The following is a 22,082-nucleotide window of genomic DNA, read 5'->3' as shown; positions in this document are numbered from 1 at the left end:
GAGGACTTGCGGTGATCTCTACAATGACTCCAGTCAGCACAGCTGCGGTTTGGAACATCTTCCTCAACAGAAGTGTATTGCCAGGTGGGGCAAAGCCATTATACAATCTTCCTAGCAGGTGACTTGCACTTGCTTACTGGGAGGGAACGGAGACCCATGAGCTGCTTCTGTGCCTCAATATGAAAAGATTCTACTCACCAAAGAGGGTCAATGGCTTTCTGTAACAGGAAAGGCTTTAGCCTTCCATCCCATTTGAATCTCACTGAAACTCGATCGTCTGTCTGGTGCCTTTCGTGCAGAGGTTTTGATAGACTGCATGAAAAGTCTGCATTTAAATTCTGCACATTTTATAGACACTTTTAATGTAAAACACATGCTTCTTAAACTGGAAATACACACACTGGGATGCGTTTGCATGCATTCACCCATAACATGCAAATTTTGTATGCATCTTTCATGGTAAATACATATTTGTGTGTACTTTTTCTGCACTGAAGCTACACTGCAAAATCCAGAGATGCGCATAATTCACCTGGGAGCTTTGTTCCAGTTTGCAATCGTGCTCAAGCTCACTGGATCAGGCTGGTCTACTGTGAAAAGTAAGCCAGTGGCGTAGCGTGGGGGGTGCAGGGGGGGCCGGCCGCACCGGGCGCAGCATCTGGGGGTTAGGGTTAGGGGGCGCAAATCCATGGGTTAGGGGGCGCAAATCCACGGGTTAGGGGGCGCAAATTACTTGCCTTGCCCCGGGTGCTGACAACCCACGCTACGCCACTGAAGTAAGCAATTGATTTGCATAGAGTAAGGGCTGGTGGTGGCGAAAGCAGCATTAATCTATGTGAAAAACAAACACAGTGTTTTAATCCATCCCCCCCAAATCAGTGTGAGTTACATACTTGGGGGAAGTAATTTCACTCAGTGCACAGTTAAACTATGGAACTAACTGCCACATGAGGCAGTGATGGCCACCAAACAAACTCGGGAAAAGGCTATCAATGGCTATTAGCCATGGTGGCTGTGCTCTGCCTGGAGGCAGAAATGCTTCTGAATACCAGTTGCTAGAGAGCACAGAAGGCGGAAATGGTCTTATGCGAAAATCCTGCTTGTGGGTTTGCCACGGGCATCCATGGTTGGCCAGTGTGAGAAGAAGATGCTGGACAAAATGAGCCATTGCTATGATCCAGCAGGCTATTCTTTTGTGCTTATGTTCCCTGGGATTAAAACCCACACATGTAAGTAAAAACAAAATATTTCCCCTCCTCTCCACTCAAGCTCAGGGCACTCCCCTAGTCAATTTCTTTACAAAAACAAAACAAAATACATTTTTAAAATGCAGCATTTTGGGCCACCCGAGTTCACAAAATGATTCAGAACTTTAGGGAGCACCTGGCCTGACTTGAGACCCTTTGTAAATGGCATGGTCCAACTCAGGAATATGAAAATCTCACCTAATCACCCCCGTTTGCCTTGCAATCTGGCACAAAACTGATGGAAGCACCTAGTACATGCAGCATTGACAAGCCTTGCAATTGCATTCATGACGATCTGAAGCTTCTGTTTCTGGCATTCAGTGCAGTCCCCTGAAAAGACTTGTATACCCCTTACAGATGCCCGTAAAGTCCTTCCTTCCAGTTCTGGCTCAACGTAACATATGCTTACCTTATGGAACTTAATGGAGCCAGCAAATTAGATGTGGATCAATGTAAATTACCAGTTTACAAATACAGGGCATGGAATGTAAACTCCATTTTTCATGTTGGGAAGTAGCCCGTTTCTCGTTAACAAGCATATGGATTTTAAGACCTGGGCTAAATGAGCTTTGTCAAGCTTTTCCGGACCTAAGCCTCTGCACAGAGCTGCTGGGCAGTTTCAGTTTTTAATCCACATCCCTCTCTCCTTTCGTGCTTGTCTAATAACGCCAAAGGAGTGGAGGCATTTAATAAACCGTGTTTGAATTGGAGTGATTCAATTAGGCTACACTTTCTTTAATCTGTATGCACTTTGGACAGAAATTTTAGTCACTGCTGATTAAACATATTGGTTAAATAAGGAAAGCAGAGATGTCTGGTTTGAAAACTCTGAGAGCTTGGCGGCATTTACATGGGGGGCTCCCCCCTTCTCCTTGTCAATGGTAATGCAAGAAATTAAAGATCTTAGGAACACTCTGTGGCATAACCACTCAAGCCTTTCTTGCTTCTTCCTCATTAATTTCTCCTCAGTTTAAGATTTTTTTTTGGGGGGGGGGGGGACGAAAGGAAGATCTCAGTAGCATCTCTGAAAACAGACGTAGCCTACATAAAATGATTAAAATGATTCCCATCACCTTTTCTTCCAAACTAGTTACTGTAACTCACCTACTAGCTAAAGACAGAGCTCTGTAGGAAGGAATGTAGGAATCTGCTTTATACGAAATCGGACCATGAGTCCACCTAGCTCAATATTGTCTGTACTGGAGTTGGTGGAATCTGCAGCCCTTCAGATGTCATTGAGCTCTAAGTCCCATCATTCAGACACTGGCCAAGATGGGTGGTGTTGATGGGTGTTGGAGCCCAACAACAACATCTAGATGTCTTCTGGTTATACACCCATAGCCTATGCTGATGGGCAGTGTAATCCCAACATTCTTCAGCTAAACTTAATGCATCTGGACACCAGGTGAGGACTTTATTTTAAAGAAAATACATTCAACATCTGTGCAAGAAATGTGTATACTAGGGGAAAGTGTACCAAAAGATCTTTACATTAGTGAAAATAGCATGCAAGAATTCATTGCGTTAAGAAAAATTGTGTACTGTATGTTCTTTTTAATTAATATAAGGATCTTGGTGTACACTTTCCCCATGTATATTAAGCTTTGTACAGTTTTTTTGTTGGAGAACTGGATCACAAAATCTCACAGAATAACTGCATCCTATTTAGTGCAGCTGGACAGCTCAGTTGGTTAGAGCATGATGCTGCTATTGCCAAGGTTGCAGGTTCAATCCCCATAAGGGATGGTTGCATATTCCTGTATTGCAGGGAGTTGGACCTGATGATCCTCAGGGTCCCTTCCAACTCTTGTGATTCTAAGATTATTTTAGGGAAGTCTGAATTCGCCGAGCGGGCATGAAAATGTGAAGGAAACCGAATTTCCTCTGGCATCCCCAGAGTCACTATAGCAGAACAAGGAAACAAGCAAAATGTCTGTGGCAGCTTGTCAACCCAGTGTATACTAGGGATGAGCGCATTCCACAAAACTATTTTAAGCAATCCTTTCATTTCTATGTTGCATTCTGCTGGCCTTCCATCAAGAGCAGAGGATTTCAACAGGTTTACAATGATTGGTTAAATGTATTTTAAGTGCATGTTAAACTTGTTACGGTGTCCAAGGTAGGGTGAAGAGAGACAGAGAGAAGATCCTATACAAGTTTAAATCGCTGTATTGAGTTAGGTCCACTTGACTTAATTAAAAAGTACATTTATTTGGTTTATTTACTTAGTGCTTTAGAGTAACATATTTCACTGCTGATGGTTTCAACAGGCTGAATGGGGATTTTCTATTTATTTAGGTTGATATCCAACGGTTACCACCCACAAACGGACTTCCACTTGCACATGCTGCAACATACCTGGTGGGTAAGAAGGAGCCTTCCAGCATGCCCAAACGCTTCCAATATGACCACTTAAAGGTGGGCTTCCTGCTCCCTCCCAGCTGGCCAAGCAGCCCTGCTTCACCACCGTTCCTTCTGCTGCATACCTTATCATGCATGGGGGCAGCAAACACACCCTCCGCCTGGAAGCTGCAGGTAGCGTCTGCTGGGACTACATGGTGACAGCCACAGGCACAGTGATTCACATTGAGATAACCAGAACATTTACAAATATGGGTATTATTTAGTGATATCTGGCATCCTTTGAAAAGGTCTTCAAATGTAATTATGACTTCAGTTGCTGTGCATGTCATTAATACCAGCTCGTTTGCTGTTGTGGTTTGATGAGTATGAAAACATGCCCAACATGTTTCTATAACTGAATATCTTGCAGTGAGACGGTCTTCTGCTTCAGCACTACTGAGTCATGTCTTCATGAGTCATTTCATCATATAGTTCTGTATTTCCAGAACATCAAGATAAGCCCTTCCCCTGTTTTTCGCACACAGCCTGCCAAAGTTTTTCGGGAGACAGGAAGGCTTGCTCACAACTTTGTGATACTTTGGTTGACCCTAACAAAGAAAATGCATTTAAAAAACTCTCTCTCTCTCTCTCTCTCTCTATATATATATATATATATATTCTGATGGACGAACACAGCACAACTCCCTGAAATTCTTGTGTGATTCAGAGAATGTTTCATTTATCTGTCCAGTATGGGGATCTATGAACTGGAGGGAAATTATTTTTACTAACTGAAGATGGGACTTAACCGGAGAGGAGGTCTTACATGCCTTTCAAAGATTAGGCAATTCAGCACATAAGAACACAAGAAGACCCTGCTGGATCAGGCCAATGGGCCATCTAGCTCAACATCCAATTCTCACAGGGACCAACCAAAAGCCACCAAGATGCCACCAAGCAGAATCTCACTGCAGCAACATTCTCCCCTCCTGTGGTTTCCAGCAACTGCAAATCAGAAGTAGCCACTGATAAAGTTATCTGCCATGAATTTGTCTAATTCTCTTTTAAAGCCATCTGAAATGTCTCTGAGTGTACTCAGTAAATAAATCTCTAGTTTTGCTGCTAAAGAGTAGTAGTAAATATTTGGGTAGTGCTCCAGAAGTGTCCTCCTGACACCTGCTGCCGCTGGATAGTCTACTGTAGGGGAAAAGTAGGGCAATGGCGAGGTCAAGATTGCACAGGTGCATCAGTAGGAGTGCTGCATTGGCTCCACTGGTGTGTCTGTGCTGTCCAGGATCCCACCATAAAACATGCCAGCAGAGGGATCTTCCTTTAGGTAAATAGCTATGCAGGCTCAGTAGCAGGGTAAAGGCTCAGGGGTCACAGTTCAGGAGTTCAATGGCAAGGCAAGAAATTCAGAACCGAATGGAAGAATGGAAGATGCCCCTACAAGTTTACACACCCTGTCCACCAAGCTTTTAATGACAAGGCCCGGCACACTCACTTGCGAGACTCATTTGCCTTGTGGGAATGTCAAGATTGCAAAAGTCTGCCCAGAGTGGATTGCTCTGTTCCCATCTGTAAAGGTGACTCCTGGTTCTAGGTGGCAAGACTGAAACCTCCTGTTTAGTTACTGATGCCTCTGGTTTTGCCTCCCCACTCAGCTGCCCCAAAGCCCTCTCCAGCCCCACTGAGGCTCTCCACTGAGCAGGAAGTTTGGGGGAGACCTAGTGTCTCTGCTCCTGTCTTCTGAAGTGGCTGAAGCTTCAACCCTGGTTCCCACCATTCATCTCTCTCCCAGTTCTTCTTTTCCTTTCTCCTCCTGCATCGGAGCCCACCAATCCAAAACTCAACTTGACAGTATTGTGGGGCTCATGACATGTGCAGCCCCAACTGGCCTCACCCCAGTGCCATTCAGGTAAACCATAGTGAAGCTGGTGTCAAGAAGTTGGCTCCACAGCTCTGCTGTACCACACTGACCACAAATGACTGGCTATGTTTTTAATAGAGTTGGAGACACAACCCAAGTAACTACCATATTTAATATTTACAAAAAAATAAAATAATAGAGAGAGCCAGCTAGTCTTGCTTCCTTGTTCACATAGCCCCAGAAGCATCCTGCAACCTGTCTTGCACCTAATTTCATTTATTTGTGTATTTTAAAATTTACCCCTATTCTTATTAATGGAGAAGAAACATTTTCAATCTTTCCCTCTTTTTTTTAAAAAAAAAATTGGGTAAGAGACAAACTTTAGTACAGAAAACATGGATCACGTCAGAATTTGCAAGATCTAAGTCCCCCAAGCACCACTAATCATAAATGACTGCAAAGGGCTCGTCTCAGCATAAAATAATCTCTGGTTATATCTATATTAGGAGCTATATAATTGTAAATGTATTTCACCTATTATCTTCATAGCTGCATTCCGAGCCCACTTAGAGTTTGCGTCGCCTCCGAAAAAGCTTTGCTCCTCGGTCAGTTCAGAAGATCGACCACGTACATCCCACACATATTGCAAAATCTTACTAGCGAGCGGCTGGACATGGAGGCTTCCTTGAAATTGTTTGTACTCCAAAAATGTAATGATAGGAACATTAAAAATACATAAATAAGAATGCAACGAGGCGAGATATGACTGCATTACTAGAGAGTGAGTTATGAGTTGAAGAGACAAGTGACTGTGAGATGAGATTGGAAAAGAGATATGGAGTCAAATCGTCACATGGGGGGGGGGAGGAAACTGCCTTTGCTTGCAGGAGAAAATTGGCAATTTTCTGAGGTATGGATACAATTTTCCATAACTGGGACGTATGCATCAAAATAACTCTGCAGCTTACTGACCTTGGCAATACAAAAGAAAGAATTGTGAGTGTCTGCGTAAACTACTTTTGAATTGCAGTCTTTGATATTCATAGTACGAAACAGAAAAGATTTCCTCAACCAGGACAACATGCATTACAAGTTTTCTTCTGTGGACAAATGGAGGCCCCTGGAATACTAAGAAAACTGTATGCGTCCATAAGGCAAAATGGTCCAATTTGAACTCTTCCCCTGTCTCCAAAAACAGCCACCAATGGATGACTTGGAATTTGCATTGAAGATCAGAAAGCACTTATAACTCACCTGGCAACTTTTGAAAACTATAAACATCATCTTATCCCGCCTTCCCCATAAGCTTCCACGTGAACCATAATTCACATGGAGCAGTTGGTGTTAAGCACATAAGAAAGGATGCATCCATCAGTTTACCATTCTCACCACATTGACACATGTTCCATCCCATTTCTGAATTAATCAGCTACTTCCTAATCCACATTTAAAATCTGCCTTTAAATGCATATCACACTTCCTCACAAAATTACCCATTTCTATGTGTCTTTTTGTTTCAGAATACTCAAGCACCCCTGAAAGAACAACCCCCAAAATTGCTTGAACAATTTTGCTTCCTGCCTCTGAAGCTTGACGTAGGAGGGACTTCTCAACCATTTCCAAGACTGAAGTCATCTCAGTGCAGCAATGATGTAGAAAGCAAATTTCATAATAGGGATTTCTAGGGAAAAGATTGAAAAGGAAACAGGCAGTATCATCATCATTGGGTAAAGGGCTGTAGCTCAGTAGTAGAGCTTCTATCTCACATGCAGAAGGCAACAAGTTCAATCCCTGGTGTCTACATGTAGGGTTGGGAATGACTCTCTGTCTAACATCCTGGAAAGCCACACATGTCCCTACTGAAATTCATTTTAATCGTTTTGTTAGTTTGGGCCCAGTTCTCCAATCTGTTCAGGTCACTTTGAATCCTAATTCCCGTCAGAATTATACTTTCTGTGCCCTCCTCCACTTCCTTCACTCAGGTAGGAAGGTTCCTTCTACTGAGTCACACCTTCTACTGTGAACACCAGCCTTTCCAGATACTTTGGACTATAACTCCCATCATTCCTCACCATTGGCCATGCCTGGCTAGGGCTGATCAGAGTTGTAGTCAAGTGATGTCAAGAGGTCATCAGGTTGGGGAAGGCTAGTCTTCACTGTTTGGCAGTGCCTCTCCAGGTTTCTGGAGCCTTTCCTGGAAATGACTGAGACTGAACCTTACAAAGCATTTGCTCTATCAATGAGTCATGACCCTTTGCCTGATATTATCTTAATGAACAGTCCTTGATTCTTTTTGTCAGTAGATCCCTCGGCTTGTCTCCACATCCTCTGTGGTCAGTACCACTTCTCAGTGTCACACCTCAGAAAGTTGACTAATAGATTAACCATTACAGGGAGGGCTCCTCCTCTGTCTCTTCTTCTCGAGGCACCTTTAACAGATGAGCAGTGATTTTAATCACTGTCAGGCAAAGGCGGCCATAAACAATCCAAGAGATACATCTTCCCTGACATGACCCTTATTCGCTTCAAATAAAAAGTCACTGCCCTTGATTAACATTGTGCTGCTGAATTTGATGTCCCCGTAGTGACATTGATCAAGGTTTAGAACAAGATGGAAAGTTCAGCCCCATGAATATTTTTTCTCTCCTTCCACACCATTTACTTGGCTTCTGAAAAACAGGCCTGAAGTGCAGTTAAGAGGACCCATTCCTTTCAAGTACAGCAGTCTGGTTAGGGAGACAGATTAATGGTGGAGTCCAGAGAAAGAACAGAGGATCTGTCTTTCCTTTTGGGGTGATATGAGCTGCTTTGGGAAAGGCAATGATTGCCTGCAAAACTAAATAAATAAATAAATAAATAAATAAATAAATAAATAAATAAATAAAGTAAGTTTCCAAATATCCAACCCCACTTATACCACACTGGAGGGTTTGTGGCCAGAGATGTAAAGGTAAAGGGATCCCTGAACGTTAGGTCCAGTCGCGGACGATTCTGGGGTTGCGGCGCTCATCTCGCTTTATTGGCTGAAGGAGCCAGCATACAGCATACATGTGGCTAGCATGACTAAGCCACTTTCTGGCGAACCAGAGCAGTGCACGGAAACGCCATTTACCTTCCTGCTGGAGCGGTACCTATTTATCTACTTGCACTTCATGCTTTCGAACTGCTAGGTTGGCAGGAGCAGGGACAGAGCCACGGGAACTCACACCATCGCAGGGATTCAAACTGCCGACCTTCTGATCAGCAAGCCTTAGGCTCTGTGGTTCAACCCACAGTGCCACCTGTGTCCTTCTAATGTCAGCCAAACTCTGCTTCAGAAACTGGACTCCTATCCATCACTGCAGTTGTGAGCAGAGGATCTGGCCACCGCCCATACGGCATTCGAGCGGCGCCAGTGGCAAACCACTGTGTTGCATGCATGTGCTGTACATGGTGGTGCCGCATGTGTGCCCTACGTAGCAACGCCACACATGCATCGTATGTAGCGATGCCACACATGTGTTATATGTAGCAGCACAATGGGTGCACAGCCGGCGGTTTGCCTGACCCAGGTGTCAGTTAGCTTTCGTTCGCCCCTGATTACTACACCAGCTGCAGGCTGGTACAGCAATTGTCATGTCAAACCACTCTGAGACCTGTATCTCTGTGAAGGGAAACAGGGTCTCTTAACAGCTCTCAGTACCCTTAAACTACAGACCCCAAGAATCTTTGGGGGAAGCCATGGCTGTTTAAAATGGTATGGTAATGCTTTACATGTGTGCTACAGATGGGCCCTAATTAGGTCTGCAGGCTGGAGATACCCCTAGGTATTTGAATTTCCACAGAAATTTAAACTAGCAGAGGCCAACTACCATCTGAATGGTTAGAAAGTATCTGAACAGAGCTTACATCAGACCTGACACCAACTTCTCTGTATTTAGCTACCTTGCACCATACAAAATTCTAAATGGAAGATTTCCCAGCTAGAGATGGGCAATTCTGACAATAATTATGTCTCTTGGCATCTTGTTTTTTTTCCATTCTCAGATTCAGCTCTCTACATTTCCACTCCTGTTTGCACTTTTGATAAGTCCTTATGAAAACTCATCAACATTTCTGTGTGAATTTCTCCTAATATTCATATTTTTGCATGCAATTTACACTAATCTTTGCCAAGCGATATCCCCTAATATAATGCAAATCTAAGCACACTTTGCTTTAGTGTATGTATTTCATTACATATCACTAGGCTGGGGGACTGCATTGCAAAACTCAGAGAAATGTGAATTTCAAAGGACACCTGTGTTTCGGTTTACATATTGCTCCAGAAAGTGCAAATTACATAGGTTGGCCTATAAATGCAAACTAAATCTAAATTCTCTCCCCATCTCTAGTTCAAACTTTAATACATGCTGGAAGAACGAAGAAGGTTGCCAATCAATTACACCGTTATCTGATCCACAGACGACAAACTGACCTTGAAGCTTCCTTTGAGATTTGTGGCCCAGGAGATAATGACCAAGGGTGGCTGATAGACTATGCAGCAACACAGTATATGAATCTCTGTTGAATTTACTCCCAGTAGCAGTATATCACTCTGGTGCCTGAAGTACTACTTATTCTAGCACCTTTACCTCCGATGGCATTATAAGCACTTTATCTTTTTCCGTATCATTAAGGGAGAGAGCTCTCGCAGAGTGGCAGGAAACAATTTACACTTTCTGACAGAAATATATATATATATATACGATGGGAAACAAATAGAAGGCCAGCCACCAAGACTTCAAGAAGCCTTGCAAAATGACTGAGAGCAGAGAGCTTTTTAGGCCGGTATTTTGGTTGAGCTGGAAGCAAAGCAAACTCAGCTATTCTAATCTGTTATATTCCCAGAGGATTGTTATACTTTGTATTTTGCTCTACTTGTCTTCTGCTTTAACCTGGAGAGTTTCTAAAACTGATTTCAGAATTGCTTCATTTTTAGTTTGCAGTTTTCAAGTCTGCCTCTTCTTCTTTTTTGCATTAACGTTTCTGATGTGCATTCAGGACCTATGTGCCCTGCTTAAACAACAAGCAAAGAGGAATCTTGATGTGATTGCATCAAGATTCCAATGTGCATGTTGATTTGATTAGAGCTGAGTCCAAAAGGAGTCTGCTCCGTGCTACAGAGTTGACATATTGATGACTTCAGGACCTGAAGCACAAACAGTACAAGGTTTTAGGGTAAATTTCCTGTTGGGTTGGCCTGTTTACCAACTACGAGCCACAAAAAGGCAACATGCCCTCACTCTGATTAGGCTTCATGACAATGCTACAGAATGAAGCCTAATCAGAGTGAAGGTAGTGCTTACTGCCCTCACTCTGGAGCCTAGTGAATAAGCAAAAATTATGTCAGCCAGCAACTGGAGCTCTCCAGGACTGTCATTGCCCCCTGCCATTATAACAATGAAACAGGCAGTAGCAGGAAAAAAAGCGGGGGGAAGGAACTATGGGGGTTTCATGAATTTTTTTACCGGATCCCTGAAGCCTTAACTTAGAGCCCCTGCTTCAGAGGTTCAGCCTTCATGTTTGGCAGTATTTGATCTTGGGGAAGTATTCCATGAAACCAAGTATGTAAATAATGCCTTGTTTTTTACATCATGACAACAAAGGTAAAAAGGTGGATTCTTTGTTCTCTTGCCCTGCAGGAGTCAGTGTCAACACACACAACACTACTAGAGTACATGAAGGATCTATGTTTCCAACATGTGCCTGCCTGTAAACAAGGGGTTGCCAAACTTTTATGGCTAGTGGGAACACTTGGAATTTTAAGAAATTGCCATGGGCACCAGTCACAAAATGGCTATTATGGGAGCAAGGCATAACACAAAATAGCTGCTGTAGGGGTATGGCATAATGGCTTCAGTGTAGAAGAGTCTGAGCAAGTGTAAACTAGAATTGAGCAGGAAGAACAAACAGTCTCTTATTGTCCTGGACTGGCTGGATACAGAGGAACGGTAGGAGGAACTGGCTGGGGAACCACCAAGGGAAGAAGGCTCAGAACCCAGGGATTGGTGGTGGGACAATGATGAGTGGTCAGAGGGAGAAGAGGGAGATGGCTGGGAAGAGGTGTCAGAGGTGGAAGAGGTAACAGGGCTTAATAAGCTGGGAGAGTCAATGGCAGAGAGAAGTCAAGAATCAGAAGCTGAAGCTGCTTAGTGGGAGGTCAAGAGGCAGAGATGAATCAGTCGGGTGAAGAGTCATGGGTGTCTCCCCCTCCTGCTGTGACAAGCTTGCCTCCCCACTGTCTCCCAGAACCAGGAGAGGCATGAAAAGAATGGGAGAGAGATCGGGTGCACACAGGCATCGTCTCCGATTGCTTGGGGAAAGCCCTGGAGAGGAGGAGACATGGACAGCTGTGTGGAGGCAGGGACCTTCAGTCTTGGCAACTGATTTCATGGAGTAAGACTTGATGTGCTCATTAGGCCTGACACTCAGCCAAGTCTGTGGAGATCATGTTTTTGCTAATAAAGAATTAATTCCAACTTTGAACTGTGTGATCTACTGACCAGCACACTGTGTGACACTCATGCCCACCATGCAGAGAGGGGTCAACTGGGTACATTTGTCTTGGCCCCTGTCGGATGCCTGCTGGACTTACACTGCCATGCCAAGAACAAGACTCCCACCCCAAGTGTCAGACTAGTTCTGCACTGGCCTGGTCTTACGTACTGCATATTTTCCAGAGGATGTTTGTGGAGACCTTTCGCTGGCACCACAGGAGGTATTGGTGAGTGCAATGGTGCCTCCATGCACCACATTGCTGGTCCCTGCTGTATCCTAACATATTCAGCAAAAGAACGTCTCCAAGGTGTCCTCACACCATCAGAAGAACAGCAGGTGGCTACTGAAGAAAGGACCTCACCAGTGACAGCACCAGATGATGAAATACTCTCACCAGGGAGTCTTGCAGGTATCTACTCTGATGTCATAGTGGTGGAGGACAAATGCCTTTAATCAGAAGATCCTGGGGGATCAGGCTAGTGATCCATCTACTCCAGTCTCCTGCTCTCATAGCAGCCAACCAGATGCCTGTGGGAAACCCACAAGTGGAATCCGAGCCCAAGAGCACTCTCCCCTCCTGCAGTTTCTAGAAACTAGAAGCATTCATAAACACTACTGCCTCTGACCATGAAGGGAGGATGTGGCCATTTCCCCCCCAGGCTTTGTGATTGTTTCATTAAATTACTTTAGCCATCCATGGTTTTATGATACTGTTTTAGAATTCCTGTGCTTTAATATATATCATTTCTACATCTTAACTTCTTTTATTCCGTTTTCATATGTTTGCCTGCGTGTGTTTGGCAAGATGCCTCTGGGGAGGCTGCTGAAAGGACATGGTAGGGATCTCTCAAACAAGCCAAACTGGTTTTGTGCTCTGTGCATTTTACATTTTTAATGTCATTTTAAAGAAAACTCGTTACCGTGTAGGGTATTCCTCCAGGTCCCAAGCAGAAGCTAAGGAGTTTGCCCCATCACTACCGAGGGCTTTCAGTGGAAAATATCACCAGCTGAACCTGAGACCTCATACATCCTCTCTCCCCAGGGAAGCTTATCATACCACAGTTCTCTTTACCCATTGCCACTGGGCATAAAGATTGTTTTATTCTCAAAGGCCTTTTAGGTTGAGATCCCCTGTTGTCTAGGATGGTTTTACAGCTGCTCTGTATTTTTACTATGCTTATTGTCTCATGGGGTTTGTATCCTTTTTTTGGGGGGGGGGTTGTGTGTCACCTTGGATTATTTTATAGAACAGATACATCTTTTTAAATAAATACAATGATGGCTACTGCCTTAAATGGGTTTTAAAGGGATTAGATTAATACAGGGAGCATAAGGCTATAGTGCGATACCAAGCAAGAAGCCCCACTGAATTCCAGGGGGCTAATTTCCCAGTACTCATGTGTAAGTTTGCACTGTCTGCATATCAATGGCTACTGGCTGGGAGAGCCAAGTTGCGACGCTCAGTCTTTTTGAGCCTGGAGGCACGTTTGGAGTGTTGTGGCCACCATGCCATCTCTGTTCCACAGAAGGAAAACTAGCAATGCTCAGGACGCACATGTTTTCCAGAACATACAAAACCTCTATGCACACATGTTAAAACACAGAAAAATCAGGGGTTCCCACCAAAAAACAAGCACACATGCACCCCAACCAAACAATGAGAAAAACGTCCCCAAAATAAGTTCTCTAAAATTAAAAATTGGGAGAGGTTGGAGATCTTAGCGGGCACCAAGGAGGACACATGGGGGCACCGTAATGCCCATGTCAACCACATTGGGGATCCTAGGATAAATGTTGTTGTTTAGTCATTTAGTCGTGTCCGACTCTTCATGACTCCATGGACCAGAGCACGCCACGCACTCCTGTCTTCCACTGCCTCCTGCAGTGCTAATTACTAAACAATATGGTCAAGTCAACGGAGAGGACAGTTACCTTCCTGCCCTGTTTCTGAGCTTCCTGGAGCCATCTGGGATCTCTACCTGTCAGGGACTGAACAGAGGAGGAATGATGGAGACCGCCTCCCCAGTCTGACCCTTCCAGTGAAGAAGGAGACAGTTCAGAATTACAACAGGAGTTTGAGGGAGGTCACAGCTCAGAGGCAGATGAGGGGGAAAGTTGGGAAATAATGAGAGAGGAGGAAGAGGAAGCACCGGGGGGAAGGGGATGACAGCTGACGGACACAGTGTCTTTAGAAAGCATTCCAGACCCCAGCTCTCCCAGAACCCAGTGAGCCTTGAAAGTAGGAGAGCAAAGAGCTCAAAGGCAGAGGGCACTTGTCAGCATCCATAGGGATGGCGCATGAGGAAGTGGGAGAGACGGAGAGGGTGGAGATTCACTTGGGACAACGCCATTAGCCAAGAGGCTGGGTTCCACAACCTCTCTCTGTAATTACAAAATAAAAAGCAGATGGTAAGAAACATTCCTTGTCTTGGTACTTTCCTGGAACTGGCTGTGGGAGTTGCTGGCATCCGCCTGACACTACCAAATAAGCCATTTCCTTTTGGGAATGCTGCTTATCCTGGCTTTTGACACTTGAGGTGTCTGTTTTTAGGATCCAGCTTATTTCTGTGATTGCTCCTTTTATATATATCTAAAACTGTTTTTCATATAGGATTTCAATTAGCATCATAGAATCATAGAATTGTAGAGTTGGAAGCTCCCCAAGGACTTATCTAGTCTAACCCCTTACACTCTCTACATGGAGCATCCATGACAGTTTAGGCACTGCAGATAACAGGTAGTTGAATTACAAGGGCCATTGATCCTATCCAGCAGCGAACTCATTTGCTGCACACCAATTCAGCGTCCAACAGGCATTTCCACTCTGACTGGCAGAGGGCCATATTGCATTGCAAATTGCTTCCAGAACTCTTGAATCTCAGAAATGTTTGCGAGCATGAAGGCGGAGGGATATAGTTTTGGAAACAAATTTCCGATGCCCCACTGGCTTCATGGGGACAGTGCCATTGACCTCATTTCCCAAATTCCTCCCTGTGCTATTGTTGCCTTCTCTTGCAGTCTACGGGGATATCTGATTATTCCTCTGCCGCACTGCTGGCTTCATGAACAGCTTTCAGCCTCTCCATTCTCAAGAGGCAATGGAGTTAGTTTCAGATCTTTGCTTTCTGCAAGGTCGCAATCTCCTGCGGTTCCATAGGCTGAATTTATCTTTCTTCGTGCATGCTGAAAAGCAAAAAAATAAAATAAAAATAAATTATAAAAAATGAAGAGAGGTGACTTCCAACTGCACATTAGAAAGAAAATTACAATAATCACCTGGACAATTGAAGTGGAATGCTAGCAGCCACAAATTATTCCAGCACAATGAGCTACCTTGGGGTAAGCTGCTCTGCATTCAGGTAATCGTATAATAAAATTAGCCCACAACAAAGAATTGGCTGATTGGATTATTACCTGTCACCCCAACCTCCAAGCGGTGAGAGACTTCAGGGTTCCAGGTGGTTCCCATGGGTTTGGTTTCCATGGAAAGAAGGCCAGCAGAGACTGTGGTAGCTTTAAGATACATGGTTTTCTTTACATATGCCGTATTTTCCCATGTATAAGACATTGTTTTTTGCTTTTAAAAAATAGTCAAAAATCTGGGGTCATCTTTTACACGGATAGTGAATGCACAGGGCTTTGGGTTTGGATTTGGGTTTTGGTGTGGGCAGCTCGGGCTCAGGCTCAGGCTCTGATGTGGGTGGCCTGGGCTTGGGTTTGAGTTTGGGCTCTGGCTCTGGCCCAATTTATTTTGTGTTCAAAAAAGTAGGGGTCTATACATCCTGTGAATAAGATGGGGAGCTTGTGCCATTAGCACCCCAACAGATCTTGCTTCTCTTATTAGTCACAGCTTTGAATCTAGCACAGAGAAAACATGTCACTGTGTCTCCAGCTTCCATCCTGCTTCCAGCTCCACTCATTCTGTCTAGCTATTGTTCTCCTACCTAGCAGGCTGAAAGCCTGCAGGGCACCATTTCTTAGTTGTAACTATTGCAACTTAGTTCATTCTTTTGAGATGGTGATCAGGACGTTAAGGTCATTGTCTTACAAAGAAACTTGTTTGACATAGCCTCCCATATGGGTTGTGCTCCTACCTGAGCCAAAACAGGACATCCCGGGATCCAATCAGAAGCCATGGCGGCTTCTGTAATTCTGGGATGCCCTGCTCAAAGTGGGACAGTTGAGGGGTATACATTATATCAGAATAAATCCCCTCCATTCTTCCAGTTTCATTCCTAACAATCCTTTCCCTCAGAAACAACGTACAGAAAGACTTAAACCGAGTTACCATAATTTGCTTTAGATATTGCCTTTTAAACACAGAAGCACCCAGATGTGCAATTGTGCAAGAACTTGAGTAACTTTATAAGTTCATTCCAAACAGAAATCCCTGGAGAGGAAGGAGAGTTCATTTATCCACTAGATCAGGCTCCATTTCCTTTTATTCGCCACCCTCAGTCCCTGCTCCCAAGCCAAAATATTTCACCCTTCATGACAGAGGTCAGCAAGCATAGACTGCAATTCTATTAACTTCAGCTTCTAATATGTCCATGTCTGAACTAAAAGTATGGATTTCTTTTTTTAAAAAAAAAAAAAACCTGAACCATTTGCCAACTTTTAAATGGCCAATGAGGAAACAGGGTGACTCGGGAGAAAGCAATGGTCCAGGAGAACGTGAGTCAGCAATTCTGGAGGTCATGCAGAATAAAAACCAAGAGTCTGCTGGAGATGCAAGGCTTTCCTTAAAGCCTTGGAAACGGGGGGGGGGGGGTGTCTTTGTGCCAGGAAGGGCTGGGAAAAAATGTATCTAACAGGCAAAATTTCTCCACGGAGCAGTCTAGTCTCTCCAAGGAGAACCCTTTACTCCAGAGCCTTATGTGCATTTTGAAGCATGCAGGGACCTCCCAGAATTCAGCTGCCTTGATCCCCTGCAGTGGAAGGGAAGAATTTAGAATGCATTTATTATTGCCAACATGCTTAAAATGCTAGAAACTTGGCAATATCTATTCTACAATCCTGTATTGGGTTCATAAGAGCTTAACTTGCTGCACCAAGACAGCCTGCATCAACATGGCTGTTTATTCTGTTTCCATGACTTCTCCCTATTTGTTAATTTTCACATTATATCTGAGCTTTCACACAACATAAAAGCCGCTTCTGCAAGCATAGCGGAATGTAGTGCAAGTTTAATGCTCGTATCCATGTTATTTGCTTCCAGAAAAAAATCTGTTTGCAAATATAAAGGAAATGAGTGCTACACTTATGCAATGTTCCACTAGAGTTCTGCTGTACTCCACTATACTTTTCAAAGGGGCTTTTACATCATATGAAAGCTCAAATAAAATGTGGGAATTAACAGTTAGAGAAACATCAAAACTGAATAAACTGCCATGTGAACGCAGCTATAGAAATATAGAAAGCACTCTTCTCACATCCATGGTTGGCATCTATCTGTCTTGGGTGACAATGGAGGAGTGTGCCTTTGCAGGTGAAGTCAAACTGATGGAAGGTTACAGAGCCTTCTGTGGCTATAGAAACTGTTTTGTTGGAGCTGAAGCAGATGTAGGTACCCGGTTGTGCTTCTGCAGATGCACCATGGTGTCCCCTCTCCCCTTGTGCTCTTTCCAGCGGTCATTCCTCTTCTGGTCACTGCTCTGGATGCATGACCCCACTGTTAGGATTCTTGCTCCGTGTTTGCAGTCAATGAGATTGTTTCCTATCACGTGACAGTGTACGTTTTCATTCCACAGTGTGGGACGTGACAGAGACAGGATGTTTTGGTGTTACTGTGTTCCGTGATGTGGGACTATTGTCCTTTGTTTTTTCTCTTTGCTGTCTGATGAGAAAGAGGAAGGAGCTAAAGCAGAATGCTCCGAGTGTATTATATGTAAATAAAGTAGATTAGCCAAAATGCTGTGCTACTGAGTTCTGTTACGCAAACTGCAAATACTCTGCAGGATTGTAAGTGTGCTGATGCCTCTTGGTATCAGTCGCTCTGATGTTCAGGCTGGAGAAAGTTTTTGAAGCTCCCAAACGATGACTAGGAGGAAGAGAACATGCCAGTCGGGCATGTGTCTCTACCAGGGTCCTACAAGAGAGTAGGACAATCCTAACACCCGCATGGCAGCATGATGTTGCCAGCCTTCATGTCACATTTGCAGACAGGGCCGTCTTTACCCAGGGGTGCAAGGGATGTGGGGCATCTGGGCTCCGAATTCTGGTGGGCGCCAGGCACATGCTGCTGAAGCCACCAAGCTCTTAACTGTTATGAAATAGTAAATAATTTTGATCAAGCTAGAACAACAAAATACATATATACCTAGGTAATACTGAAATGTATACCTACTGTTTCACTAAAGGACTTTCGACTTTGTGTGCTCATTTACCAAAGACGTGCCACGCCAGCGGTGGTGCTTGTCATTCACAAAGGCAGCACTTGACTCAATGATGGCGCTTGTCATTCTCAACGGCGCCATGTACCCGCAATTAACTCTTACATCAAAATATTGTTACGTATTGTATTGAGCTGCACTGCTATGCGGCAGCAGGGTCAGCGGCACCTTTGACATGACTGATGTTTCTCCTAAGGAGGTGCCTAAACAATACTTGTAAGTTTAAGTGTGGCGGTGTTGTATACTTAAGTATAAGTGTATTGTAAATAAATGAGCAAATAAAAAAGTTTGTTTCTTTTTCCTCCCTCCTTTCATAAACAAGTGATAAAGCGTAAGCGTGGTGTCTGACATAAGCATAGTAAAAGTTAATTTGGGGGCTAAACTAAATTTGGGGGGCTGGGTGGATCTTTGTACCCCAGCGGCACATATGCTAAAGACTGCACTGATTGCAGATGTCTTTGTAAGGCAGAGTTGGTCTGTCAACGGGCCTGGTGCCTGCAGCCATCTCCCTGTGGAGCACATCCTTGGAGATCTTGCCATCTTCCATTCTGTGTACATGACCAAACCAGTGTAGACATTGCTGAGACAAGAGTATGGCCATGCAGGGACTGCGGACTTGGGAAAGCACAGCTTTGTTTGAGACTCTGTCCTGCCGTGTGATGCCCAAAATCTTCCTGACACAACACACGTGGAAAACATTGAGACATTGCTCCTGGCGGTTGTAAGTTGCCCAGCACTCACTTCCGTAAAGCAGAGTGCTCAACACGCAAGGCTGATAGACCTTGATCTTAGCATTGTCTACACCAGCATTGTCTATGACAGCCATTTTCAAACTTGGGTCTCTAGATTTTGCCGGATTGCAACTCCCATCATTCTTAGGCAGCATGGCCAGTGGTCAAGGATGATGGGAGTTGTAGTTTAAGAACATCTGCAACCCCAAGTTTAAGAAAGACTGGTCCACACTGTCTGGCAGCAACTGACCAGGATTTCAGACGGGGAGCTCACTCTGTCCTGCCAGAAGATGTGAGGGATTGAACCTGGAACCTTCTACATTTTGCCGTTCCACACATTCATGAAGAATTCCAAAGAACTTTTTCAACATGGGTGCAGTTTCACCCCTTGTCTTCTGAAAATTCTGGCATGTGGTAAGCTCACCACTTACAATGTCGTGGAAAAAAAATTATTTTTGTACCTGCTTGAAATAAGAACACAGGAAATAATATGCAGATGTGCTAGTTTGTGTTGCTGATGGGGCTTGGTTTTTGAAGGGTTTGGGAGAAATTCCTGTATTATCACCACCCCCAACTTTCCCTTAGGAATTCTTACCACTATTAGGTTTGAATAAGGGGGGTTTTTATATCAAGAATGTAATATTGCTTCATTGCGTTTCCTTTTACAGCCTTGCCCTTGTTACCACCAGGCTATCAAACCAACTTTGCTCCTGTAATTAAACTTTACACCAAGGCATATTAATCTTCAGTTATTTCCCCTTCCCTCCATCTCCCTGGGCTCAACTTTCTTCCTATCCACAGGTCTTCAGAAATTCATCCCAGTGCTTTGGTTTCCTATATCAATGTCAATAGCTCCTGTCTTTCACTTCCAATACTTAATTCAGCAAATTGATATGAGCCTTCAGAGAACAATTTTGCCAGCTTTGCATGTTCTTCCTCAACTTATTTTCTCGGGTTTAGAAAGTAAGCAGTTAAGCCTGAGCGAAAAGTTGTGGATTTTAGGGAACATTTGCCACAGTGTCGAACAGCTCTGGCAATCAAGGGGGTGGGTTTGATTACTCCAAAATAATTTGCATATTTGGAAAGCATTGCCCTCACTCTCAATTGACTTCATTTCCTCTGTGACATTAGTATGCAGTTTGCAGTCATTCTATGTTTGTAGTAATTCTACAAACATAGTCAATAAAGAAAATGGCAAGATTGAATGCATTGCCCTCAGCTGTACTAGAGGGACGATTCCAAAAGATTCCACAGGAAAAAACGCTTGTGTCCCTGTGGAGATGGCAATACCGAATCAGTTTTTATAAAGACTTGAGGAATGAGATTATCACCCCTCTTTTATTGTCCATTCTGGGTGTCCCAACCACTGCCACAGTGTCCTTTCTCTTGGCAGATGAGCAGGTGACAGCAAAGTTTGCAAGGTTTCTGGCTGGGACAATCAGAATAGGATCCACTATTTGAGTATTGATCCAAACACCTAAAATGTACTTTATATAATTGACTTTTTATTTCTATTCTTTGTATATCATACTGTTGTTTTATTGTTATAGCCAATGGCTGACACAAATAAAGATTCGTTCATTCATTCAAAATGGCAGGGGCTGGTTAATTCACTGCCTTAGAATTGCTGGATAACAAGGGTAAAATCATGGTAGAAGAAGAAGAAGAAGAGTTTGGATTTGATATCCCGCCTTTCACTCCCCTTCAGGAGTCTCAAAGCGGCTAACAATCTCCTTTCCCTTCCTCCCCCACAACAAACACTCTGTGAGGTGAGTGGGGCTGAGAGACTTCAAAGAAGTGTGACTGGCCCAAGATCACCCAGCAGCTGCATGTGGAGGAGCGGAGACGCGAACCCGGTTACCCAGATTACGAGACCACCACTCTTAACCACTACACCACACTGGTACATGCCACAGCAGTGAAAACCTCCCCTTTTATGCAACTCTTTAAAGATGCTGGTGCCTTTTCAAGGTCCCAGAGCTGCTAGTAATTCTATGTCTGTTTTGCTTCCACAACCAGAGTTCTTGGAAGTCTCTGTCCTCAAGTCTGCTTCTTCAACCTTCCCTTCCCATGGGTTCCTGCATTTCTCTCCACTGCCTGCTGTTGACATTCTCTTCCAATAACCCTCTATTTAGGGTCTTTGCATCTTAGACTACTTGTCTTCTGGGATCTCAACCAAATAAGCCATTTCCTTTTGGCGCTTGGCTTTTGACACTGGAGGGAGTCTGCTTTTTAGGCTCCATCTGATTTCTGCAATTGTAAGTTGTTTTAAACTGCTTTTCAAATTGGATTTCAATTAGAATTATAGCATCATAGAACTGTAGAGTCAGCAGGGGTCCCCAGGATTCTCTGGTCAAAGCCCCTGCAATGCAGGAATCGAATCTCAGCTAAAGCAATCATGACAGATGGCCATCCAACCTCTGCTTAAAAACCTCCAAAGAAGGAGAGTCCACCACCTCCCGAGGGAGAATGTTCCACTGTCAAACAGCTCTTACTCTCAGAAAGTTCTTCCTGATGTTTAGTTGGAGAAAACAAGCTTGCTTGTCGCTTCTAGCCATGAAGAGCAATCATAGTTGCATTATATGCAGGGGACGGGGGTACTGTGCTTCTGTTATTGACATCTATTTTTGTTCCTGCTTCCTGGGTAACAGGATAATCTAACTCATTCACAAGGATAGGTAATTGCTAACCTCAGTGACACTGACTTTGCTGCACTCATTTTACCCACTGCAACATGAAGTACTAGCACAGTGCTGAAATCTATCCTCCAATTTCTTAAAAGTTTCCTTCCACTTTCCTGCCCTCATTCTCAGGGCACTTAAGAATTTCAGTGAGTGTAGGGTTTTGAGATTTCCTAATTGTTGTGAGGTGGCCGAAGGTGGTAGGTATGTGTGTGTTTTTTGGGGGGAGGGGGTTCCTAGTACAGTGGTGCCCCGCAAGACGAATGCCTCACAAGACGAAAAACTGGCTAGACGAAAGG

The sequence above is a fragment of the Podarcis liolepis genome, assembly GCF_965112155.1.
Source record: "Podarcis liolepis genome assembly, chromosome: 9".
NCBI lineage: Eukaryota > Metazoa > Chordata > Lepidosauria > Squamata > Lacertidae > Podarcis > Podarcis liolepis.
Note: the sequence above shows the minus strand (reverse complement) of the source record.